General features: G+C 36.5%; 2 long non-coding RNA genes across 2 annotated transcripts in view; both read right to left on the reverse strand.

Annotated features, from left to right (window-relative positions):
• The window catches only part of LOC131392778 (uncharacterized), a 33002-nt gene extending 10477 nt beyond the window's left edge, over positions 1 to 22525 (reverse strand). Inside the window, exon 1 of the long non-coding RNA XR_009215769.1 lies at positions 22352 to 22525. This is a non-coding gene — a long non-coding RNA (uncharacterized LOC131392778). The remainder of the gene's footprint in view (positions 1 to 22351) is intronic.
• LOC131392777 (uncharacterized) lies at positions 1410 to 16010 on the reverse strand. The gene is made up of 3 exons (XR_009215768.1): positions 15846 to 16010; positions 4631 to 4730; positions 1410 to 2447 (listed from the first exon to the last, which is right to left on the reverse strand). It is a non-coding gene; the product is annotated as an uncharacterized LOC131392777 (long non-coding RNA).
• Positions 22526 to 25225: the final 2700 nt, after the last annotated feature.

The following is a 25225-nucleotide window of genomic DNA, read 5'->3' on the forward strand; positions in this document are numbered from 1 at the left end:
AGAAATATAAATTAAAACTACAGTGACAGTGTTTTTAACCTGCTTTATTAACAAAGATTGAATAGCACATTTTACAAGTAAGAATGAAGGAAAGGGGTATTTTGATTGTGAATGTAAATCAATTCATGTTATATGGAAAGTAATCTGGCAATATCTATCAATATATAAAAACATATATCTTTTGACTCAGTTCAGAAATAGGAATACGGCCTATAAATTTTTTCTTATTTGTACAAAATGGTGTCATGTACAAGATAATTCATTGCAATGTGTTTGTAGTAAGCAAAATTGAAAAACAGCTAAACATCCATCAACAAAATTCCAGTTTAATAAATTAAACTATACATATATAAATTAGAATGCAATGTAGCCATAACATAGAATGAGAACACAGTTTTTTGTTTGTTAGTTTGCAGATATGGAGCATTCTACAAGAGTGTTAACTGAAAACAATTGAGACTCTATACAGTTGCATACTATGCAAAAAAGAATGTGAATATTTTTGTGTGTATATGCCTAAAATATCTCTGAAAGTGGAGTGGGAGGGAGAATTTTTTCGATGTACTTTTTCCTTTTGTATCTTTTTAATTTTGAATTATGTGAATATATCGGTTTTAAAATATTTAAATATTTTTGTAAAGATAAAAATTCCCAGTAGTGTCTACTATGGGATTTACATTACCAGCTCTATAAGTTATAGAGAAGTTATGAGAGAAAAGTTCTTGAAAAATTCATTGACTATGTCAGATCCAACTAAAAAAACACACATTAGAATCTATTAAGTTCAAGGTACTGTGTTCTTGGGATATAAAATTAAAATATAAACCCTGTTCTCAAGAGAATACATTTCAATGGAGGAACTGGAAATTTCCATAAAAGGTAAATGGTGATAAATGTAATTAGTAGGAGTAAAAAGACTTTTCAGTTTTACTATACCTTTCAAAATTCTTCAAGTTACAATAAAGTATTGGGTTTAAATAATTACTAAAAATTTCTAGTGTATTATTTATAAAATATTGTTTATTTGATATAAACCCCCAAAGTATGGTGGGACATACCTTTCAAATATTATTGGCATATATATGATGAAAACTACTCACTCAAAAGATATGGAAAAGGAATTCTAAAGAAACCTACATTAAGCACCTATTTAATTATATTTATTGTTAAGATTATACAAAAACTTCTTCCAGTCAGAAATTTGATGTTTCCCACAGAAATTACATAGAATAGACTCTAAATGACATGGTTAGCAGATAAATTCACTATTTTAAAATGTCTTGATCTCTTCTATTTATTTTCTACTATCGACCATTTCATTTCTACTCAAAATTTTATTAACTAGTTTTGAAAGTACAATGATGCATGCAAACTATACATTTTTTATTATTGTTTAAACATGTGTAAGCTTAAGATTAATGGAAAATCAATAATATCCCCCAAAGCAAGAGGAAAAATAGTAAAAACAGACACGAATATTCAAAATAGAACTACAAGGTAAGAAATCTGAATGTCATAAAAAAGTGATACAATAGCAATAATATATGATCAAATAAATCTCTTATATTTCACCCCTTTCTTGAGGGGTGGATCCAGAATCTGTGGAGCTCAAAGTGTATATAATCAGAGCGGCTTTTTAAGAATAATAGTAATATATTTACAAATGCAAATTTAGATTCAGGGCCTTGGAAGGGGCCCTTGTAGGTGTGAGACCCTCAAGCTTAGGCTTCTTTTGCTTCACAGAAATCCACTCTGCTCTTAGCACATAGAATTTCCCTTAAACTTCGTTCTCTGCTTTAATCTGAATATTTATTTGGGGGAGGGGATGTACATATCAATAAAGTCATAGGTAATTAAAGAAAATTTCCATCTCCCTGTCTAGATTACACTTTCATTTTTTTTAAGAAAGTAACATTAAATCTGCCATATCAGATTCAGAAGAGACCAGAAATTTCCACTCACAGCACATAGCATCTTGCAATCCAATTTACATACTGTTCTTTTAGCCCACGTGTGGAAATTCAACAAGGATTTTTTTCATTCCTCACAAGTGGTTCGCAGTAGCAGTTCTGACAATTAATTCTCCCACCACCAAGCATTTATTAGGATGAGAGCGCACAGCTCTTTCCCTCTAAGAGTCGCCCTCCTTTCCGTCTTGACTGCAGAGATATGCTGAATTGCCCCTGATAGTAAGAAAAAGGCAGACATTTCTAAGTTTTCTCTCTTTCATTATGCTAGGTGGGGGGTGGGGGTGGGAACCCTCTTCGACTAATTCTGGTAACCATGTTATCTAACTCTCAAAACAGGGAAAATGATGGGGAAGAGAGGAGGTAGAAGTTCTGAGAAGCATCCCCTGGTTATTGTTGCTAGGGCAACTGCTACTTGGCATCCTCCAAATAGTCATCGTCTGTCACACTTGGGGTATAATTCACAGGCATGCAGCACATCTGAGTGGATTGGGAAAAAAAAAAGGTGGGGGAGGGGATGAGGATTCATGTAAATAAATGAGAGAATTTTAAATAGTCACATAAACAAAAGTGCATGCCTAATATTTAGGAAGAAGAGACAGGATAGGCATAGGATGATACAGTTTTGAAAATATACATATCACTGCTAAATATTAGTGTTTTTATTTTGCACAAATTAGCTAGCCTCTACCCATTCCCAATAATTGTCTACCCATCTGCCTCCTTTTATAATAGTTCCTTCTTCTTTCAAATACTAGTCTTCTGTAGTATGACTTCAACCTAAACATATGCAAAGATTCAGATGTCACTTTCCTTTTTACAATCCTTAAGAGAGCAAAGAATATTTAAAAATACTTCTTCATTGTTTATCAGAATGTCTGACTCAGAAGCAGGCCTGGCTTTGTTATAAAAGAAGATAAAGTATTTATTACCCAAATAATCATTGACAAAAACAGACATGAGCCTTGAAATACCCTTGGCTAAGTCTAAGTTGTACATTTCATTTTCTTTTGTCTTCATTTCTTAGAGCCAGGGTGTCTGCTTAATCTTTCTAATCACTGTTTCTTCTTCTCAACATTGTAAGAAAGTCATTTTATACATTGTGAAAACAAGAGGTACCACTGCTCAAGTCATATAACAGGAAAGAAAGCCTTAAAAATATCTGTCATCAAAGTCACATAAAACCTTAACAGTTTCAAATCTCTTAGCATTTGCTGGTGTCAGCATCATAAAAATGTGAAAGAAACTCATATCAATGTATCACATTTACAAAATGAGTTTAATAGCAAATGCATTTTTGGAAGTAAGTGGGAGGAAGGAGAAAGAATTTTAACCAAATTGTACTCAATGAATAATAAAAAAGCATAATGGATTAAAAAGGAAGGAATAAAAATCAGAAAAAGCAACTGTTGGTAAAGGCTTCACCAAAAGCTCTTCTTTTCCCTCGAGAGAGAATTGCTAATGTTCTCTTATGAAAGCCAAATATATACTTTCATATAACCCAAATAATGAAAGTAGACACCAAAGTAAATAAAGAAAAATAATTATTTAATTACTAGGCTTAACATTGCATGTTTGTTCAACCAAATCAGCCAGGTTTCAGTATTATTTTACATGTTTGTTTTTAATGGAATCCCTCCAATTTTGTGAATCAATATACTCACTGCTGGGAACTCCAGGGAAAAGATAATTACATAATGGTAGCCATAATAAAAATGATAGTTTACTTTTGCTAAGCATTTACTATCTGTCAGACACTATTGTACAAACTTTATAGAGAATAACTCATTTAATGCTCACATTACAATTATGAGGTAGACACTGAATTAAATTATTCTTATTGTACAGATTAAAGAATTAAAGCACATAGAAGCTATGTAACAGGCTCAAATTTACATAACAAGGAAATGGCAGTACCAGGATAAAACCTTTGTTTTTTACATTGGTTTCATGAACTGTAGGAATTTGGTTGGATGCCCACTCTCCACTTGGGTCCGGGAACTGTTTTCACCTGGAGTTCCCATCCCAGATCTCTTTTTACACCTACATTTGCACTGAACCCCAATTGCAGGCTGAAGCAAATTAAGAGGCTCCCCTATGTATCCTCAGCCTTATTCTTCCCCTGGGGATTCTCTATTGTCATCATCTTCTACCACTTCCTGCCTTGTTTCTTTGGTTTAAAGGCCTTGGATATTGAACCATTTGAATATGCATTTCCTATGCTTTGCACTTAGGGAGTTGTTTGCTGGAAAAACACCTCCTCCCTTCCCCCCTCACCTCCCCGCCCCCCACACAGAAGGGAATACTCTACCCTTGATAATTCTTATACTTATTTCTCCAACATTCAGAATTGCCCAGCATAACATGACCTCTACCCTGCTATTAAGGATAAAAGTCTCATGGGAATAAATTCTGAGCATCTTGAGAGCAATGACTGAGTCTTGCTGATTTCTATATCTGCATCCCAAATAAATACGTAGGGCTGTTACTTATGCACAGATGATTTCAATAAGTGATTATAAATTAAATGGGATCATATGCCAAGAAACTAACTTTTTAATTGACATAAATGAGTATACTAAGCAGGATAGGTGAGGCTGTGCACTAACAAGCACACTCAAATCTCAGTGGCTTTTCATAACAAAAGTCTATTTTTTACTCACCTTGCCCATGCCTTGCAGGTTAGCATGGGGACTCTGCTTATCATAGTCATTCATGTTACAGGTTGATAGAGCCTCCATCTCAACACGTGATCTCATGTGGCTAAGGCAGGAAAAGGGAGAATACGGCAAAACACATAGCTTCTTTAAATTTCTGCCAAGAAATGACATACATCATTTCCACTCACATATTATTGGGCAAAGTAAAACAATATGGCCACTCTTAATTTCCAAAAGTGTAGAGAAGTACAACCTTCCTGTTGACCAGGAAGGAGAAATAAACCAGAAATCTGTGAACAGCCCTAATGACTATGGCAAGGTATATGCTCTTTATGCCTCTTCTCCAGAGTAGCCCTTTACATTAGAGCAAATGTTGTTATTTTTGCCCCAAAGTTGTGGGGCAAGCAGTGGGGAGAGAAAAGGCAATAATAGGAGATGCAGATACAGAGAGTATATCAAATTCAAGCAGGGTGGCACAATCACAGAGAAGAAAGTGAGAAGAGAAGACTGCAAAAAAACAATCAACAGCAAATTTTATTCAGGGGCGAGAATGTAGTCCCTGTGGTAAGAGTCTTAGAGAAACTTGGTGTCTTAGTCTGTTTGGGCTGTTATAACAAAAATATCATAGACTGGGTGGCTTAAACAACATTTATTTCTCACAGTTCTGGAGGCTAGGAAGTCCAAGATCAAGACACTGGCAGTTTCAGTGTCTGGTGAGAGCTGGCTTCCTGATTCATAGACAGATGTCTTCTTGTTGTGTCCTCACATGGTGGAAAGAGAGCTAGCGAGCTCTCTGGGGTCTCTTTTATAAGGGCATTAATCCCCTTCATGAAGGCTCCACCCACATGATCTAATCAGCTCCCAAAGTCCCCACCTCCTAACACCATCACATTGGGGATGAGGTTTCAACATATGAGTTTTGGGGGATACAAACATTCAATCTGTAGCACTTGGATATCATTCATACTTCATAAAATAAGACATGGAAAGAGATTATCAATGAATCAGGAAACACTGGAAACACTGTGCCCTACCCAATATGTCCCTGAGTGAAACAAGAATATGACTATCTAAATTCCATGTCTTCTCCAACAGCCACATTTGAGAACTTTATGAAGTCAAGTTTTCTGATTGTGCCTAGCCTGAAACCTCTTGATGTGTTTATGTCCAGAAAGGCCAACAGAGTATCTGAAAAAATAATAATACTATGTTTGAATTATACATATATATATATAGAGAGAGAGACTGAATGAATCCAAACTATAATTCCACTCATAAAATCTCCCAATAATGAATACAAGTTTTGCTTACTTTAAAAAAGGTGTTATCAAGATGCAGTATGTTCAAATTTTACAGAGGGAAAATCATTTAATCAAAGATCAGATTCATATCTCCTAGTGCGATGATTCACACATGGCATCGGCAGTCAGTGATTCCAAGATTATCTTCCCCAAAAGTGAGTATATTACAGGAATCACAAAAGGTAAGCAGACAACACCTTCTTTATCCAATCAGTATTTGCTTTAGAGAGTAATGAGAAAACACTGCAGATATTCTAGAAAGAAGGAAAAAATGTAAGGTCAGCCTATGATTACTTTTATACAGTCAATCCCTAGTAATTTGATTTTTCCGTAGCATGAAATCTTTCCTTTGAGCTTCATGTATGCTCTATAGATTATTTCTAAAATGTATACCAGGAAATTCAAGTACTCTACTAATGATTTCCAAACATCAGAGATTCTTCCAAAAGTGCTACTGTATCCTGTACCCTGCCTTACAGTGTATATCTGTATTGTGTTTACTCCTGGACATTTAGACATAACTGAACATTTGGGAGATTGTAAATGGAACAAAACTGAAAAGCATCTATTTGCATGAAGAGTGAAAATCCTCCTAGGAAAGATCTATTCTTGAAGTAAATTGGATCCTGGAACTATGAGTTTGACCTACTTATAAGACCTTAGTTGTTGGAAGGGACTAGAGATTCTCAGTATAGTGTGATGGCTCCTGTAAAAATCTGATGCCAGTCCAGGCCCTTGCATGCACATCCATATGTTAGGGAGAGAGAAGCCTAAAAGTATACTAAAAGGGTGGATTTTAACTCTGTCACATACCAGTACCCAAGAAACACTGTGTTTGAACCTCACAAAAAGGAGGGAACTTTTCTCTATAATCCCCTCCATAATCTCCACATAGCTTTGGGATTCCATGGAGCTCAAGGAACCACTAAAAGAGAATGTCTCTGCCCAGCAGAGCAACAAGAGAGACTACCATGCTCTGAAATGGAAAACAAGTCATGCCAGTGCATGCTACACCAAGAAGAGGAATGATAGTGGCAGCTTTGCTGGCAGAGTGGAGGCAGCCATCAGAAAGAAGATGCTGGATCTGGGTAGTATATAGCAATGAAAGTGTCCACCACACCCAGGGAGCAGCAAGTACACCCTCTGTGACTGATGGAATTGGAGCAGTCATCAGAGGATAAATTGCTCTGGCCAAAATAGGGGCAAGGAGAAGTGGCAGAATATTCCAGATCTGAGGACACTCAGCCTCAGACAGTGGCCACAGCAGCGAGGAAGGACTATGCCACAGAGAGCAGTTTTTGGCATTATCCAGTTATGTCCCTCTATGTGTGCTTACTTTTGAACATTCGAGAGACCCTTAGAGACTAACATATATGAGTCCAGAGTCTTTGCAGGAAGTTAAAGCACGTGCGGTATTAGTAGATGAGGGTAATCATCCTTCCTTTTGATTTAGACATGTATATGAGCTCACGGATACTCATAAGATGGTGAGGTTGAGAAAGTTCAAATTTCTTAGTGTCACCATTTTCAAACATATAGGTAATTTTGTATTAAATTATGCTGCTTACTTTTTAAGGGCAGTTCAAGGAGCAATTTGGTTTCCCCATGAATTGTTTGCAAAGCATACCAGAGGAAGGAAAACTTTTAGAAAGATTATATTTTTAAAATTGATCCTAAACATGTTATTTGGAGTTTTCTTAGCTTAAGTCACAAGGAGCAATTCTTCCTTACCTAAGTGTTTGTGCTTCTCATGATCTCTGTTTCAATGATCTTTTGCCCTAATAATTTATTTTCTGAAATCTTGACAATCCTTTGAAAATATAATTACTCTAATTTTCTGCAAAGAACATGCCAGGTCAACAGTTGTTCTTGAGCTTTCTTTGTTCTTTTTTTTCTCTGTGTGTGTGTGTGTGTGTGTGTGCACATATGCATGTACTTGCATGCATCAAACACTTCTAGCAATAACATCTCTCAAAGGAAGCCACAATTCCAAACAAGGCAGAGGGAAAAGAATTTCTGAATCTCTTGTGAAGTAAGAGTTTGAAAATAAGCTCTCTCTATGTATAAAATGCTTTCCTAGGGAGTTTGCATATACTGGGACCTCAATAAATATTTGTTGAGCAATGGAATCATATTTTTATAAATTTGATTAGGAATTAAACTTAAAGCTTACTTGGTCTGTTATCCAAGACAATGCAAAAATTCCTTCTATGTTTTCCAACAAACAAATTCAGCCTCTAGAACCAAGAAAAGGCACGGGTCTGACTATATCCTTTAAGCCTTTCATTCCAATCATATACCTTTATGTAGAGAATTCCTACCTATACTGAGTTGAAAATTGTCTCTCTGAAATATCACCCATTAGGCCTAGTGATAGACAAAGAAAGTCTATCCCCAAACTACATAAGATAACTTCAGATATTTTAAAGCAGTCATTATATGCTCTCTTAGGGGTCTCTTTTCAGTTTAACATCTCCAATTTCAACCATTTTTTATACCCTTCACCACCCAGGCCATTCTTCCCTCTGTTTCATCTAATTTGTCATTACCTTCTTAAATTGTGAGCCTTAGAATTGAATTCAAAGTTCTAGATATAAACTAATCAGCATTCATGGTTCACTCTTTCAGTAAAGATTTAACGAGTACCTATTATAAACCAGCTATTGTAGTAGAGACTAGTGGTTAAACAAGACAAATAGGCTTTACCTGCCTTAGGAGGCTTGGAGTCAAGATGGTGCTGAGATTGTGGTAGAGATAACCATATTAATACTAAATTACAACTGTTGTAAGTTTATGATCAGAACAGGGTGAATGAAATGTCTTTCTCTGGACATTATAATTACATTACAAAAATCTAAAATTATGTTGGTATTTTTAACATCCACATCAAAATTTTAATTAAAATAAAACTAGTGGTCATTTATGTTTTCATATAGTTCGCCAATAAGGTCAGTCATTAAAATGAACATCTCTAATGTTGAATTTTTAGATTGTGTAAAAGAAGCAAAACCATAAAAGGAAAAACCTAAGGAAAAAAATGATAAAACATCTAGATTGTTGATAAATTGTAACTTGTAAAAAAAAAAATGCATACGCTCAAACAAAACACAAAAATAAAAACTCAGAAAACATATACTTAAAGAGTAAAGAATTTTGTTTTTCCTTGAGACAGTATCGCATGTGGAAAGAGTACTGAAATAAAAATTAGAAAACTGGTTACCAATCCAGATGGTTTAGGCTAAAATCACTTACTCCTCTTGAAGCTTAATATTCTTATCAGAAATATGGAATTTAAAATTTCCCTTCTTTCCTGATTATCATCATGAGTTCTAACTCATTTGATAACGTTTTGAGAACAAAATAAGATAATGTATGAAAGTTCTCTAAAAAGAATAAGCCACAATGCAAAGGTAACTGTTTGTTTTTACAGAGGAAGGAGAGAAATTGTGATTACAGCCAATATGGAACAAGAAGTGTTGACTTACTCTCCCATCATAAACAACTATAAAATGATGTTGTCATGCACAGATAGCGCAGAACTGTGATCCTTAAAAAAAGGAACACATGCTAGGTGAACCCTCTATTTACTCCAGCTTCCTATCTTCGGACACTTTTCAAACTGAGCCATAGAGAAGTGAAGGCAAACATAGAGCAACAGTATTGTTGGGTAGACCAACAGAAATAAGGAGGATTGGGGGCTGCTGACGTGGCCGAAATTTATGAGACAGGATATGGAGGAGGAAAGACATACATAGAGAAGAAAATCCAGAAAACTGCATGGGGTCTTTCTTGATTATTTTATGAAATGCTAAGTTGTATTGGCACAGGGTGTGACATCACGGGGTCTGAAAGAGATCTGAATGGAAGCTAAATGACAATTCTAGAGGCTTCTCAGTGCTGAGAGTACTAAAGTTCTAACCAGTCAGGGGAGATAAACCTCACTGAAAAACCACGAACTTTCATCTCAGACTTCAGAAAGACCAAGTTTTGGAAGTAGGGCTATTATAGACATACCCAAGCCTTAACAGGACCAAGCTTATCTGTGAGTAAATTAATCACTTGCCAGAACAAAACCTAATGTGTTTTAAAAGAGACTACATAATTTGGATTTCAGGAATGTAACAAACACAGTGTCCGGTATACAAACAAAAAATGCTAGACATGTGAATAAACAGATAAAAATAAAGAATAGACAGTCAATAGATACAGATATTGAGATGACACAGATAGTGCAATCATGAGACAAGGACACTGACGTACCTATGATAAATATGTTCAAGGATTTAAAGGACAATATGGATATAATAAACAGAAAAACTTAGTAGAGAAATTACAACTATAAAAAAGATGTCCTAAAACTAAAAAGTATAATATCTGAAATGAAAAAAAAGAATCACAGCTTGGGCACGGCCAGAGAAAATATCAGTGAGTTCAAGACAAGCCATAAAAACTATCAAACTAAAGCATAAACTGTAAAAGGATGAAAACAAAAAGGCCTCAGTGATCTATTGGTCAATATCAAGCACAGGTATATATGCACAAAAATGTTTTCAAAAATATCAGCCCACATATCCAACAAAGTTAAAGAACCACAATTGGGATAAACACAAAGAAAATCACACTTAGGCATATCATTGTCAAGTGGCTAAAACTCAAAGATAAATAGAAATATCTTAAAAGTGGCAAAATGAAAAAAGACACATATACAGGAAAAACATATAACAAGAGAAACTACTGACTTTTTAAATAGAAAGCTATACATCACAGAAGACAATGGAACAACATTTTTAAATGCTGAAATAAAAAAATATCAATCTAGAATTCAATGTATTGCACAAAAAAATTCTTCAAAAATAAAGAGAAAATAAGAAAACATTTTTCTTAAACAAATGCTGAGAGAATTTTTCACAAGCAGACTTAAAATTCAGTCAATGTTAAAGAAAGTTCTTTTGAAGGAACAGATACCTTACAGAAACTCAAATTTATCTGAGTGAACAAAGAATAGGAATGATTAATATGTTGTTAAATATTAAATATGCTTTTATACTTTATTTTTAAAAGACAGTTGACTGTTTCAAATAAATAGTAATAACAATGTATTTTGAAGTTTATAACATATTTAGAAGTAAATGGTATGAAACAATAGCACAAAAATAGAAGAGGGGTGAGGGGAAGTATATTGTCATCAGATTCTTACATTATATAAGAGGTAATAGAGTATTACTTTGAGATAGATAGCGATAAGTTAAAGATGTATCTTTTAAAATAAAAATAAATGAAGGTATATTTAATTATATAATATAGGAGATAAAGTGGATTTCTAAAAGTACTTGAATAATCCAACAGAAGGCAATTTATTTAATGAAGCAGCAAACTCCTGATACCAAACAATGGGAAAAAAGAAATAAGGAACAAATAATACCATAGAAAATAAATAACAAGATGAAAACTTAAACCCAATCATAATCATAATTATATTAAATGCAAGTAGACTAGACACTGCAGTTAACAGACAGATAGTATCCAATCTGCCAGAAACACAGAACAATGCTCAGCCGCCAATACAGCACCACTCTGGGAGGAGACCAAACAGCTACTTAGCGTCCATTTGACATTAGACCCCCTTCACCCTGACAGTGATTCATCTTGACTGAAATTGACACATATTCTGTATAGCTTTGCCTTTTCTGCTTGACAGGATCTCAGCCAGCACCAATATCCAAGTGCTTACAGAGTATTATATCTACAAGCACAAACATTGCATGAAACCAAGAAACTCATTTTACTGCAAGTCATATGGCAACCTGAACACAATGGGATCCACTGGTCCTGATGCATACACCACCACCCAGAAGCTGCCAGACTGGCTTTCCAATAGAGTGGCTTATTGAAGTTACAACTGAAGAACCAGCTCAGATATGTTATTATGTGAAGATAAGTACCACCCTCAAGAATGCAATATATACTCTTAATTCACAACCAATACATGGTGCTATGTCTTCAATTAATAGAAATCATAAGTTCAGAAATCAAGATGTAAAAGTGTTTACCTGTTGACCATCACTTTTCTTAACCCATGTTTCTGGTCCTTGCAACACTGAACTCTGCAAAGGTCTTGGGAGATCCTGGTTATCCAAATGGTTAACTTTTCCAATTGGTGCCAGCAAGAGTCTCAATAGATTTTATTTTCTGGATAATGCCCATGCCCTCTGAACTCATGCCAAGAAACCAGCAGAAACACCGAGAAGTCACTGACCTAAAGGGGTAATTGTCCCTGATTATCACAAGGAGATAGAGCTGCGGTTACACAACGGAGGAATAAGTTTGGCACTCAGATGACATACCTGAAAATTTTTGGTGCCCCCTTTGCACAATGTAATCAGTTAATGAATGAGTGTAGCAGCCACATCCCAAGAATGGCATGGTAACCAGGCTTTCAGTACCTTCAGGTATGAGGTTCTTCCTCTGTCACCAAATAAACCCCCTAAACGAGTTGTTGCTAGCTAAAGGTGAGGGGAATCTTGAATGGAGAGTGGAGGATAGAGATGACGACTATCAGTTGTGGCCAAGAGACTGGCTTCAGTGGGAGAGGCCATAGTTAATCCCACTAAACTCCCTTTTACACATTTCCTCTGGGAAATGAGGCCCATCAGAGTCCTGATGGATCTGTTCCTAGAAATTTTATGAATCAAGTGGATCCAAGTCACATAAAGGATGAAATATAGTGAACACAGTCCTGTGCAACCCAGCACCCTGGCCCCTTAATACTGAAGGAATTATTCTCCTAGCTGCTGGAAGTGTTGTTGGCAGATAGCTCTCAGATGTGAGCCCTCTCTGCAGATTACTCTCAGCTAAAGAGAGCCACTTCATCTAAGGCTACACCTCCTCCTACTGCAACCTGAAACCAACAACTGATTGAAACAGGGCCATAAAAGTCCAATCACCTTGCTCTATTTCAGGACAAATTTGAAGGTCTATCCTAGATTTTAATAGTCCCATTAGAATCAGCTGATGCCTTTGTTGTGACTGCGTTTTAGCCCAACTTCTCCTTCTAACTAATTCCATTTCCATCGCTTTCACCATAGGTAGGTATTTATCCCAAGAGAGCACTCTGCAATAAACTTCCTGCAAGCTAATCTGTCTCAGAGTCTTACCTGTAACACTTACACACAGAAGACTGCAAAAACTTCCCTGAAAATAAATTAAAGAATACCTAAACAAGTGGAAATATATATTTATAAATTGCAAAGCTCAATATTGCTAAGATGTCAAATATCCAAAAGTGTCCTTTAGAATTCAATATGATCCCATTAAAAATTTTTGCAATTTTTCATTTTTGTAGAATTTGACAAGGTGATTCTAAATTGTATATGTAACTAATAAGTATCTAGATGGTCTAAAACGATCTTGACAAAGACAAATTTGGAGGATTTACATTACTTGACTTCAACTGACAGAATAATGTACGTTAATCAAAATAATTTAGATTGGCATAAGGATGAAAAAATATATTCAATGAAACTAAACAGAGAGTTGAGAAATAGACCCAATATGTATTAATTAATTAGTTAATTTTTTACAAAGTCACTAAAGCAATTTAATGGAGAACAAAAATCTTCCTACCAAATGGTGCTAAAACAGGCAGACATTCACATGGAAAAAAGTGACGATTGGTCCCTACACCATTACCTTACTTCATACAAAAAAGTTAATTCGAGATGGATCGTAGATCTAAGTACACACCCAAATCATAAAGCTTATAGAAGAAATTGTTGGAGAACTTCTCCAAGCCCTTTCAGTTTGTTAGGTAGTACACAAAATGCATGAACCACAAAAAGAAAAAAAAAAAGATAAATTAGATTCCAGCAAAATTAGAACAGTTGCTCCTTCAAAATCACCTGTTAAAAAAGTAAAAAGGCAAGCCACATTCTGGGGAAAATATTCAGAACACATGTATCTGGCAAAGGAATTGTATCCAGAACATACAAAAACCTCTTACAATTCAGTAACAGCAATAAAAGAACCAAAATTTTAAAAATGGGCATAAGACTTGAAGAAACACCTCACAAAGGAAGATATACAAAAGGCAAATAAATACATACAAAGTGCTCTGTATCATTAGTCGTCGAGAAAATGCAAATTCAAACCACAATGAGATATCACTTCACAAACTAGAATGGTTATAATTAAAGTGTTTGACAGCCTAAAATATTGACTTTTTTGGAGCAACCAAAATTCTTCCATTGCTGGTGGAAAACTGGCTATTTCTTATAAAGTTAAACACATATCTATCCTTTGATTTAGCAATTCCTTTCCTTGGTATTTGCCCAAGTAGATGAAGACATACGTCAAAAAAAGATTTCTAGAAGAATGTTCAAAGGAGCTTTATTCATAATAGCTCAAAGCTGGAAACAATACAGATATTCATCAACAGTAAAATATATGTACTGTATTCACACAATGGAATACTACTCAGTAATAAAAAGAATGATCTATTGATACACTCAAGAACTTGGATGATTCCAAAAAATATTCCATTTATATAAATTTCTAGAACAGACAAAACTAAAGCATCATGATAGAAATCAGACAATAATTACCTCTGAGGGATTAATTGACAGAGAAGGCAAAAGAAGTAAGTTTCTGGGGCTCATGGAAATGTTCTATCTTGATAGGAGTGTGGGTAAAAGAGATGTATGCATTTGTTTATACACTCTAGAAGTATATGCATTTGTCATAACCTCTACACTCAAGATTAGTGTATTCCACTGTGTAAAAATTATACCTCAAAAAACAAAAAAAAAAGGAAGTAGAGTTATACGTCAGGAAGCTACTAAGAGGCAACACATTGCAACATTTCTGGGAAGTTCGGAACCAAATTATAAATTGGTTGTTTTTCGTGACCATATAACTCAATATTGTCTGCTCTTTCTCCTTATAAAATGTTCCTCTTTTTCTCATCAGTCAGCAAATATTTGGTGAGGATCCACTATATATGAGGCACTGTAATCTCAGGTTTCCTATGTCTGATAGGTCACAACAGATAGCTAGCTAGTTAATTAAGTTGTGAGTTGTTTGAACTTAATATTTCCTTGTCTTTATCATTTGTAAGAACATTGGAAAAATTAATCATTTCCAACAATTCCAAAAATCAACTGTTGGAAATTTTTCTATCAGTGATAAAACAGTTCAGATATTTTTTGTTTGGGAAATTCCTAGCCCTCACAAAATAACTGAAGTCTTATATTCTTCAAGTTGAATCCTTTCCGACTCTCAGAGTTTGATGGAAATGCAAAAACAAAATAAGACTAATTCAGAGTAGAGTTTTACTTCATTGTATCGTGTAGAGCATGCTTTGCTCATCATCAAAAGAGCTTGATAAATACGCAGAATTTGAGCCCTAATCTTGGAGTTTCTATTTTAGCAAGACTACACAGCCAGCTTCTTAAAATAGTATTACAGAGCTAGGTTTTAAAAATAAATACACAGAAACTCTGTGAAGGGAAGAGAAAAGTCTATATAGGAGATTGCTATAGACTGTGCCCTCCAAACTTTGTATATTGAAACCTAATTCCCAATGTGATAGCATTAGGAGGTAGGACCTTTGGAAGGCGAGTAGGTCACGAGGGTGGAACCCTCACGAATGGGATTAGTGTCCTTATCAAAGAGCCCCCAGAGACATCCCTCACTCCTTTCCACCATGTGAGGACACAGACCACAAAAAGACGGCCATCTATGAACCATGAAGCTGGCCTTCGCCAGACACTGAATCTGCTGGCACTTTGATCTTGATCTTCTCAGACTGTAGAACTGTGAGAAATAAATTTCTGTTATTTATAAGCCACCCAGTCTATGGTATTCTGTTATAGTAGCCTAAATGGACTAAGACAGAGATTATCACAGGCAAAAAAGCACACCTGTATTAGTGATTTCTCTCTTCTCGGTATTTACACCTCCTTCTTGGTTCTCTTTTGTCTTTACTTCAGCCTCCAGGGGCACACAGTTGTCTCCTTGCTGTAACACCCAGAAATGGACAAAAACTCCTTTCCCATCTTGCTCCTTGCTTAACAAAGAAAAGCCAAAACTTGAAAAAACCTTACTAAGAGCTAAGGAGAAAGTAAAGAAAAATAAAGGAATTTCAAAGTTAGAAAAGGTTTAGCCTAATAAAATACAGATTTCTGATTCAAACATAGTTAAATTGAAGCCACAAGTTACCAACATTCAAGCCAGGGTTTTGCTCACTTCCTCCAACACATTCTACTGATTAGAGACTCATTTGGGTTTGGGGAAAAAACCACTCCTTTTAAACTTACAAATTACTCCTTAGGGAGGTTAAGTCTGTCATAAATTTTAATCAGACAATCCTATGTTTTCTGTTTTTTTCCTAATATGAAGCTGAGATAATAGGAGAGGAGCAGGATTGAACAGACAGTTTTGGAGCAAGAAACATAGTAGGGAAACAGGTCAGAGTCGGAGCTTTTAGCGACTCCTTGCATGCCCATGCTGCAGGCCGGAAGCGCCCTTTACAAAGCAACTAGTCTTTGTTTCACTCAGTCTCTCCTTAGTCTCCCACCTTTAAAGACTCTCCCTCTATTCTCCTGGATTTTTAATTATCTTTTCATGGCACCTTCTAAACAGGGACTCAGTTGGCCAGTCTGTGACTTGGCTGTAAATTACTCCCCTGTAAGTTTCCTCTCCTTTGATTGGCTTCAATCTCTGCAGTCCGGCCCCTTTGCCGATCTTGGCCTCAATTCCCAAAACACTGCACCATTACCTAGTTGTGCTCAGAGGCTCCACCTTGTCTGGAAGTTGAGTCTGATGCACGAGGAGATGAAACAGAGCTCTGGTTGAGCAGAAGCACTATCAGGGCTCTGAGTATGTGATTAAGGGCTGTGTGTGGGGATGCTAAATTGAAAAGGAATAAAGAAAAGGAAGTGGGAGACTGTTAGAATTTTGTCTGACCCTGGGAATCACATCTGCCCACAACACATACCAAGATATTCTGTTTTCTCTGATAACGTGAATGCCAGAGGTTTCTGACCGGGGGGTGTTTAAGTTATCTTGGTTCCCCACGCCACTCTCTGCTTTACATCTATCATCTTGAATGGACCTTCTTTTTCCCGTTCCCGAGATATAATCCTTGGCTTTCTGCTCTTCTCTCTCTGCTCTATTTAAATCATTCTTCTATTTATGTATTTTCAAATTTTGTCTCTATGCTTTCGATTTCTAACTCTGTAGCCTATGTTCAGCAGTACTCCTTCCACTCTCTATTTTCCTTGAAAACAAATGTCACTTGACCTGTGGCTTACAATAGTTACCTTCCTCCTGCTGATAGAATTATTTGCTGACAAAATTTATTTGAAAGACTAGAATTATTTGCTGACAAAATTATTTGAAAGACTTTACATCCAAACCATATGTTTTCTTTTTTCCAGTTTTTTACATACAGCCATCTGGTTTCTGTTCCTGCTTTATCTCCATCTACATTTTCTCTTAGACCTCTTTGCTGCACTAAAAGCTATGAAGGCTGCTTCACTGAAGATCCTGGAAGACTTTTAGTAAACTTCCCTCCTTCCTGATTTGCTTAAACCAAGTGGAGCAGGGGTATAGTATGAAGAAAAGTAGTACTAGGAAGCTAGGTATAAATTGGAAAGCTGTCTCCTTCTCAAAGTTAAGACGCCTTTGTTGAGGTCCTGTTATATCCTGGACACTTTATTTAAATGCTAGAGAAATAAAGGTGGGGGGAGAAAAACAGATTGTTGACTTGTTAGATGATTGATGAATTCTTGAAAAAAATTCAAAGAATTATAATGTAAGTTTTAACTATGTGAACTTGAGTTCTAAAACTCCATTAGCAAAGGCCTAATAGAATTATCTTTCCCATAATCTTAATATCAACGAGACTAAACTCATTAACCTCTCTTTAATTGTCCCTGTAAACGGCATTTTATGTTTCAGTCATATTTTTATTTCTTTCTTGCATTCCTTCAAGTAAAATCAGTCACCAAGCCTTACCTTTTCTGAGGTCTGAGTACTACACTGGTAATACCTCTCATAGAATTGATTTATTGAGTTGAGGGTTGCTTTGTAAGTCTACATAATAATGAAGTAGCATCATTAATGTCAGAAAACTAAAATTTAAGGTTATGATCATTAGAAAATACCAACTGGGATATTTCATGTTGAAAAATAAATGATTCACCAACAAAAAAAGATTTAACAATTGTGAAACTTTTGAACCTAGGAAAAGGGGAAATTAACATTTTTACAATCATAATGGGAAATTTTGGCACAGTTTTCCCAGAAACTAACAGATAAAATAAACCAAAACTCACAAGACAAGAGAGGATTGGAATAACATAAAAAATAAACAATGCTGCATTCAAAAGGCAATACACATTCAGTTGAAACACTCATATAATATTTACAAAAAATGACCACATAAAAAGTCACAAAGGAAGGCCCCAAAAGTAAAAATTAACAAAATTATTTATATTCACTATTAAAGAAAAAAATTCTATAATTTTTCAAGCAAAACAAAACAAAACAAAAAACAAATGAAAATATCCTAGCAAACAGGAAGATAATAAAACTCTCTTATTCTGATAGTGCATATACATTGTAAGTCCAAGATGCATATCATGCCCCAAACAGCTAATGAAAAATGTTACACACTTTCCTATTAAAGTCAGAAACAGGATTATAATTTCTGCTATCACTACTACTATCCATCATTATACTAAAGATCCTAGTCAACGTAATATAAGAAAATAAATGAGATTGGAAAAATAATTTTTTAGATATATGAGAGGGAAAACTATCATATTTATAATAGTTAGAACCACTAAGTCAGGTTAGCAATATATGAGGTTTAAAGTACAATTTACAAATATCAATAGCTTTCCTAAATCCTGCCAACATAAAATAGAAACAATCACTTTCACAGTAATAACAAAAAATTTAAAGTTCTTAGGAATACATCTTATAAGAAAGATTTTTGAATAATGAATAAAGTATTCAAATTATGATAGCAGAAAAAATTTAGGGTAAATTCTCAAAAAAACAAAACAAAAAGATGCTAAAATTTATGAAATTAGAAATTCAAAGATGACCAATAAAAGTAAAACTGGATTATATGAAAAGATTTAGATTAATAACAAAAATTATTAGATAAGACTGATCTAGGAAAAATAAGAGAAAGCTTAAATGAAATATCAAGAAAGAAAAAGAGGTATATTTAGAGACAGAATAGAATACAGATTTAAAAATCGTAAGATAATATTTTGACTTCTAAAGAGAAAATTATAAAAGTACACCAAATGGCATAATTACTCCTGGATAAATAGAGATATAACATCTTTATTGATAAGTCTTAACAGTTTTTTCCTAATGAACATAAAAAGTCTTTGCAAAGTAAATCAATATCCAATAGGATTTTATAGAATTTTGCAGGCTGATTCAAAATTTCATGTAAAAAGTAAATTTGCAGGAATAGCTAACATATATCTGAAGATGAACAGAAAGGAGAATCTTTCCTACCAAATGTCAAAAGATATAAAGGAGTACTTTTAAAAGAACTATGGTACTGATGCAAGAATAGACAATAAAATCCATAAAACTAAATAGAATGTTCAGAAAGAGACTCAGACATATAATTAAATATTTGATAAAGATGGCATTTCAAATCAGTGAAGATAAGAAGAATTCTTTGATCCGTTTCCCCCTTCAACTGTACTGCATTCTTCTGGTCTACCTGAGGCACTGGATAACCCCTAACAGGCCTACCTCCTTTGCTCCTCCCATCCAGTCCGTTCTCTAAACATTAATCATCTTTTGATATATCAATATGATGTCTCATACCCACCCCCCCGAAAACCTTCATCAGTTTCCTTTTACACTTACACTAAAATCCAAATTCTTTACTGGATCTACGACTCTTCACATTTTCTGGCCTCCACCTGCCTCTTTAACATGATCTTTAAGCCATTCTTTCCTTAATCACTATTCCTCAGCCACACTGACCTTTCATATCACTCTGAAATCTTGGTTCTTGCACTTTAACCTAGCTAATTCCTTCTCTTGCTTGAGTCCTAAACTCACATATCACTTCTTCAGATTGCTCTCCACTGACTCAACCAATGGAAATTAGGGATATCCTTTCAGTCTGCTATTCTTTTTTATATAGCCCAGTTCTTTTTTCTCACAGTGCTCATCACAAATAAGCACAAAATACAATTTCACATTTTTTTGTGTGCTTACTTTTCTTTTATCTCCCATACTCACTACACTGAGAGTTACAGAAAAGTAGAGGGTGATTGCTTTATTCCCATAACCTGGCACAATGCCATCAGAGAGCCGGTGTTCAAAAAACATGTACTGATTAATTAATAATTGAGTAAAAGAGGGATGGAAGATAACGGAGGATCCCAAAGCTAAAGCAAAAAGAAAATGATTGTGAAGGAAGGAGAGAATAGACAGAAGGAAGGAAAGGGAAATCATGTTGAATTTGAAAAATAAAAATAATAAAGATAAATTTGGAAAAATTATAATGCTCAATCTAATAAAAGCAAGGAAAGGTGTTATAGATAAACACACCTATTCATCATTCCATAACTACCCTTTTTTCAGAATTATGAAGACAAAATAACATTTTAGTATCTTTTTTCCTAAACATAACTATCACTACTATATTATATATCAATACAATTTAATATTCAAATACCAAAAAGGATTTCTTTGTTTGATTTATACTTTTTCACAATATAATAAATGGGATTTTATATTCTCCATGAGCCGTTCTTGAGCCATTGAAAGAATTTCACTTCTCTTGGATGTGAGGTGAGGACAGCTGGTTTCCAAGTAGATTTAAAAAAAGAAAAAGAAAACTAGAGGAGAATAAAAAGAGAGAAGAAAGTAGCAATTTGTGTTTATAATTTACTATTTTGAGATGATATAAATAATAGTAATGTGCTATGTTGTTCCCTCCAGCTCTGGTGGTCTAGTGGTTAAGATTCAGCTTTCTCACAACTCCATCTTGGTTTGGTTTCCCAGTCAGGGAACCACACCATCCATCTGTTGGTTGTCATACTGTGGTGGCCGCATGTTGCTGTGATGCTGAAAGCTATGCCACCAGTATTTCAAATACTAGCAGGGTCACCCATGGTGGATAGGTTTCAGTGGAGCTTCCAGACTAAGACAGACTAGGAAGAAGGACCTGGTCACCCACTTTTGAAAAAATTGGCCATGAAAACCCTGTGAATAGCAGTGGAGCCTTGTCTGATACAGTGCCGGAAGGTGAGAGGATGGCACAAAAAGAGCAGGCAGGCTTCCACTCTGCTATACTCAGGGTCGCTAGGTGTCAAAATCTCTTGGTGGGCACTAACAACAAAAATGTTGTTCCCACAGGCATCATTTGGGGTCTGAGAATGGAGTTATAAGGTTGAAGAGTCAAATATTCGTTCTTTGTGGTCACATAAATTGAATTTTTCTTCCCCACCCTGTCTTTTTGTTATATTTGTATCAGGCAGTGTTCAGCTGCAGAGAAAAGAATCTACTCTAGCCAGTATAACCAGAAGGGATTTATTTAAGGGCATTAAATGCCACACAGGATCATTAGGAGGGCCAAAGACTCAGACTCTTGATTGAATTTCTAGGAATAATTCATGAAGCTACATTGCAGAACTGGGCCATCAAGGGAGCTGCAGTCCCTGCCACAATCCAGAAGCTGTGAAATCAGGGAACTGTATGTAAAATCAGGAAGATGTTGCTACAACATCTTCCAGCTCCAGGACCACACTGCATCTGCCAATATCTGCATCAGTAAAATGGATTTCTGATACCCTGACTCCCTAGGCATGTGACTTAGTTTGAAATCAAAATTTTGTGCTAGTTCATCTAATCAAAGCATTATGGGAGAGAAGCCAAGATGGCGGCGTGGGCAGACTCGGAACTCACCTCCTCCCACGGACACAGCCAATTTACAACTACTCGTGGAAAAATTACCCCTGAGACAGAACTGAAAACTAGATAAGAGGAACTCCTGCAACAACGGACAATCCTAATTGAGGTGAAAGAGGCAGAAACTCCCTTCTGGAGAGAAAAATGCCGCCTTCACAAGCCACAGCGCCTCACGGCCGCCCAGGGGGAAGCCAAAAGGTGCGCAGCCCTCCCTGGAGGCGCGGGGCCCTGAGCTGGGAGCGTCCCCGCTGTGGGCATTTTGTGGACCCAGCACAATCGAGATGAATGGCATAATATCTGACTTTGCCTGCTACTAAAACATTGGGGAGCACCCCCAGAAAAGCAGGCTCACAAAGAAATTAAAACTGGCTCTTAAAGGGCCCCTGCACAAACTCACCCGTTTCAGAAAGCAACCTAAAATCACCAGAAAGAAAGGTGCACAGTGCTGTGGTGAACATAGACTCACCTGATAGGCTCTGAGTGCATCTCGGTGAGAGGTGAGACCTCTCCAGGGACTGGGACATTGGCGGCGGCCATTGTTGTGGCCTGGTGTGGGCATGCTGACACAGATGCCATTGGAGTTCTCCCTGGGGCCTGCTAGCCCAGGGTCTGCCCCACCCACTAGAACACCGATTTAATCCAGCTCAGCCACGGCAGGCAGCCCACCCTAGAGACTGGCCCCACCCAACAACAAGCCCTCAGGCAACTTGTGGGCCCGCATAGATTGGTGACTGGATTCTCTGCAGCCTGGCAACTGAGCCCACTTCAGAGGGGCAGGGCATGCACAAGGAGTGGATGGAGAGTGTGGGGCAGTGGTGGAGCATGTGGGGCTCCCACCGTGGAGAGACTGGGACCACTTCAGGAGTTCAGGGTGTGCACATAGGGCAGGACTGTATTGGCTGTGTGTGCAGACCTGTGGGCGGTGGGCCTTGTCAGCTGCAGAAGACATGTGCTTCTCAAAGACCCACATAGGGTGTTTGCCCCACCTTCCAAAGCCTGAAACAATTGGGTGCTCTCATGCCTGAGGCCAGGGCCACCCAGCTGCAATCCTCAGAGAGCTGACAAGAGACATAAAGCCTGGAGGCTTATAGCACTTGTAAGCCCCTGAGCCTAAAAACGTGCCACCCTGGGGGCCTACTTACTTAAAAGAAATACTGCAACACAAATGTGCTATTAGAACTTGTAGCCAACTGTGCTGGGGCTCCCCACACCCGAAGAGCCCACAACAACTACAAGCAGCTGTCCAGGAGCATAGATCAGCCTCTCTGGGCACCTACAGGGAGAGCAAACATGCCACAACAGGACACACATAGTCCACATAGGAGTCACTCCTGGAACATTCAGAACTGAGTGAAGCACACTGTGGGCCTCCTAAGGCATCACTTATATAAGTCACCTATCCAAGAGCAGGAGATGTAGCTGACCTACCTAATACAAAGACACAAGCACAGGGAAAGAGGCACCATGAGGAGGCAAACGAATACATTCCAAGTAAGGGAACAGGACAAAACCCCAGAAAAGGAACTAAGTGAAACAGAAATGAGCAACCTATCCAACAGAGAGTTCAAACAAAGAGTGTTAAGGATGCTTACTGAGGTGGGGAGAAGAATAGATGAACTCAGTGAGAATGTCAACAAAGGAATGGAAGATACAAAAAAGAACCAATCAGAAATGAAGAATACAATATTGGAAATGAAAAATTCACTAGAGGGACCCAAAAGCAGAGTAGAAGATACAGAAGAATGGAGCTGCGAACTGGATGAAAGACTAGAAGAAATTACCCAAGCTGAACAGGTAGAAGAAAAAAGAATTAAAAAGAGTGACGACAGTCTAAGGGACCTCTGGGACAACATCAAGCGCACTAACATCAGTGTTATAGGTGTCCCAGAAGGAGAAGAGTGAGACAAAGGGGCAGAGAATCTATTTGAAGAAATAATAGATGAAAACTTCCCTAACCTAAGGAAGGAAACAGACATCCAGGTACAGGAAGCACAGAAAGCACCAAACCAGATAAACCCAAAGAGGCTCACACCAAGACATATCATAATTAAAATGTCCAGAATTAAAGATAAAGATAGAATCCTAAAAGCTGCAAGAGAAAGACAAGTTACATACAAAGGAAACCCCATAAGACTACCAGCTGACTTCTCAGCAGAAACCTTACAGGCTAGAAGAGAGTGGCACGATATATTTAAAGTGCTAAAAGGAAAAAACTTACAGCCAAGAATACTCTACCCAGCAAGGTTATCATTCAAAATGGAAGGAGAGAGAAAAAGTTTGCCAGACAAGCAAAAATTAAAGGAGTTTGTCACCAAGAAACCAGTACTACAAGAAATGCTAAAGGGACTGATTTAAGGGGAAAAGAGAAGATCACAAATAGGAAAAACTATCTATTCCCATGATAAGAGGGTAGTGGATACAAATGCACAAAAAAGAGGTTAGATATGATATCAAAAATATAAAATGTGGGAGGAGGGGAGTTAAAGAAAGAGTAGAGCTTTCAGATAGAGGTCAAACTAAAGGGACCATCAATTCTGTATATGGACCCCATGGTAATCACAAACCAGAAACCTATAATAAATACACAAAAAACTAAGAGAAAGCAACCCAAACATAATACTAAAGAAAGCCATCAAACCACAAGAGAAGAGAGCAAGAGAAGAAGAAAGGAACAGAGAAGGACCACTAAAACACTGAGAAAAAAAAAGTTAAAAAATAGCAGTAAGTACATACTTATCAATAGCTACTTTAAACGTCAATGGACTAAATGCTCCAATTGAAAGGCATAAGGTGGCTGATTGGATAAAAAAATAAGACCCATATATATGCTGCATACAAGAGCACACTTCAGACCTAAAGACACTCACAAACTGAAAGTGAAGGGATGGAAAAAGATACTCCACGCAAATGGCAATGAAAAGAAAGCTGGGGTAGCAATACTCATATCAGACAAAATAGACTTTAAAACAAAAACTGTAAAAAGAGACAAAGAAGGGCATTACATAATGATCCAGAGAACAATCCAACAAGAGGATATAACACTTGTAAATACCTATGCACCCAACGTAGGAACACCTAAATATATAAAGCAATTATTAACAGACATAAAAACAGAAATAGACAGTAACACAATAATGGTAGGGGATTTTAACACTCCACTTACTCCAACGGATAGATCATCTGAACAGAAGATCAATAAGGAAACATTGGCCTTAAATGACACACTAGTACAGACGGACTTAGTAGTTATATATAGAACATTCCATCCAAAAACTGAAGAATATACGTTCCTTTCAAATGCACATGGAACATTCTCCAGGATTGATCATATATTAGGCCA

Source organism: Diceros bicornis, chromosome 27 (genome assembly GCF_020826845.1).
Source record: "Diceros bicornis minor isolate mBicDic1 chromosome 27, mDicBic1.mat.cur, whole genome shotgun sequence".
Taxonomy (NCBI): Eukaryota; Metazoa; Chordata; class Mammalia; order Perissodactyla; family Rhinocerotidae; genus Diceros; species Diceros bicornis.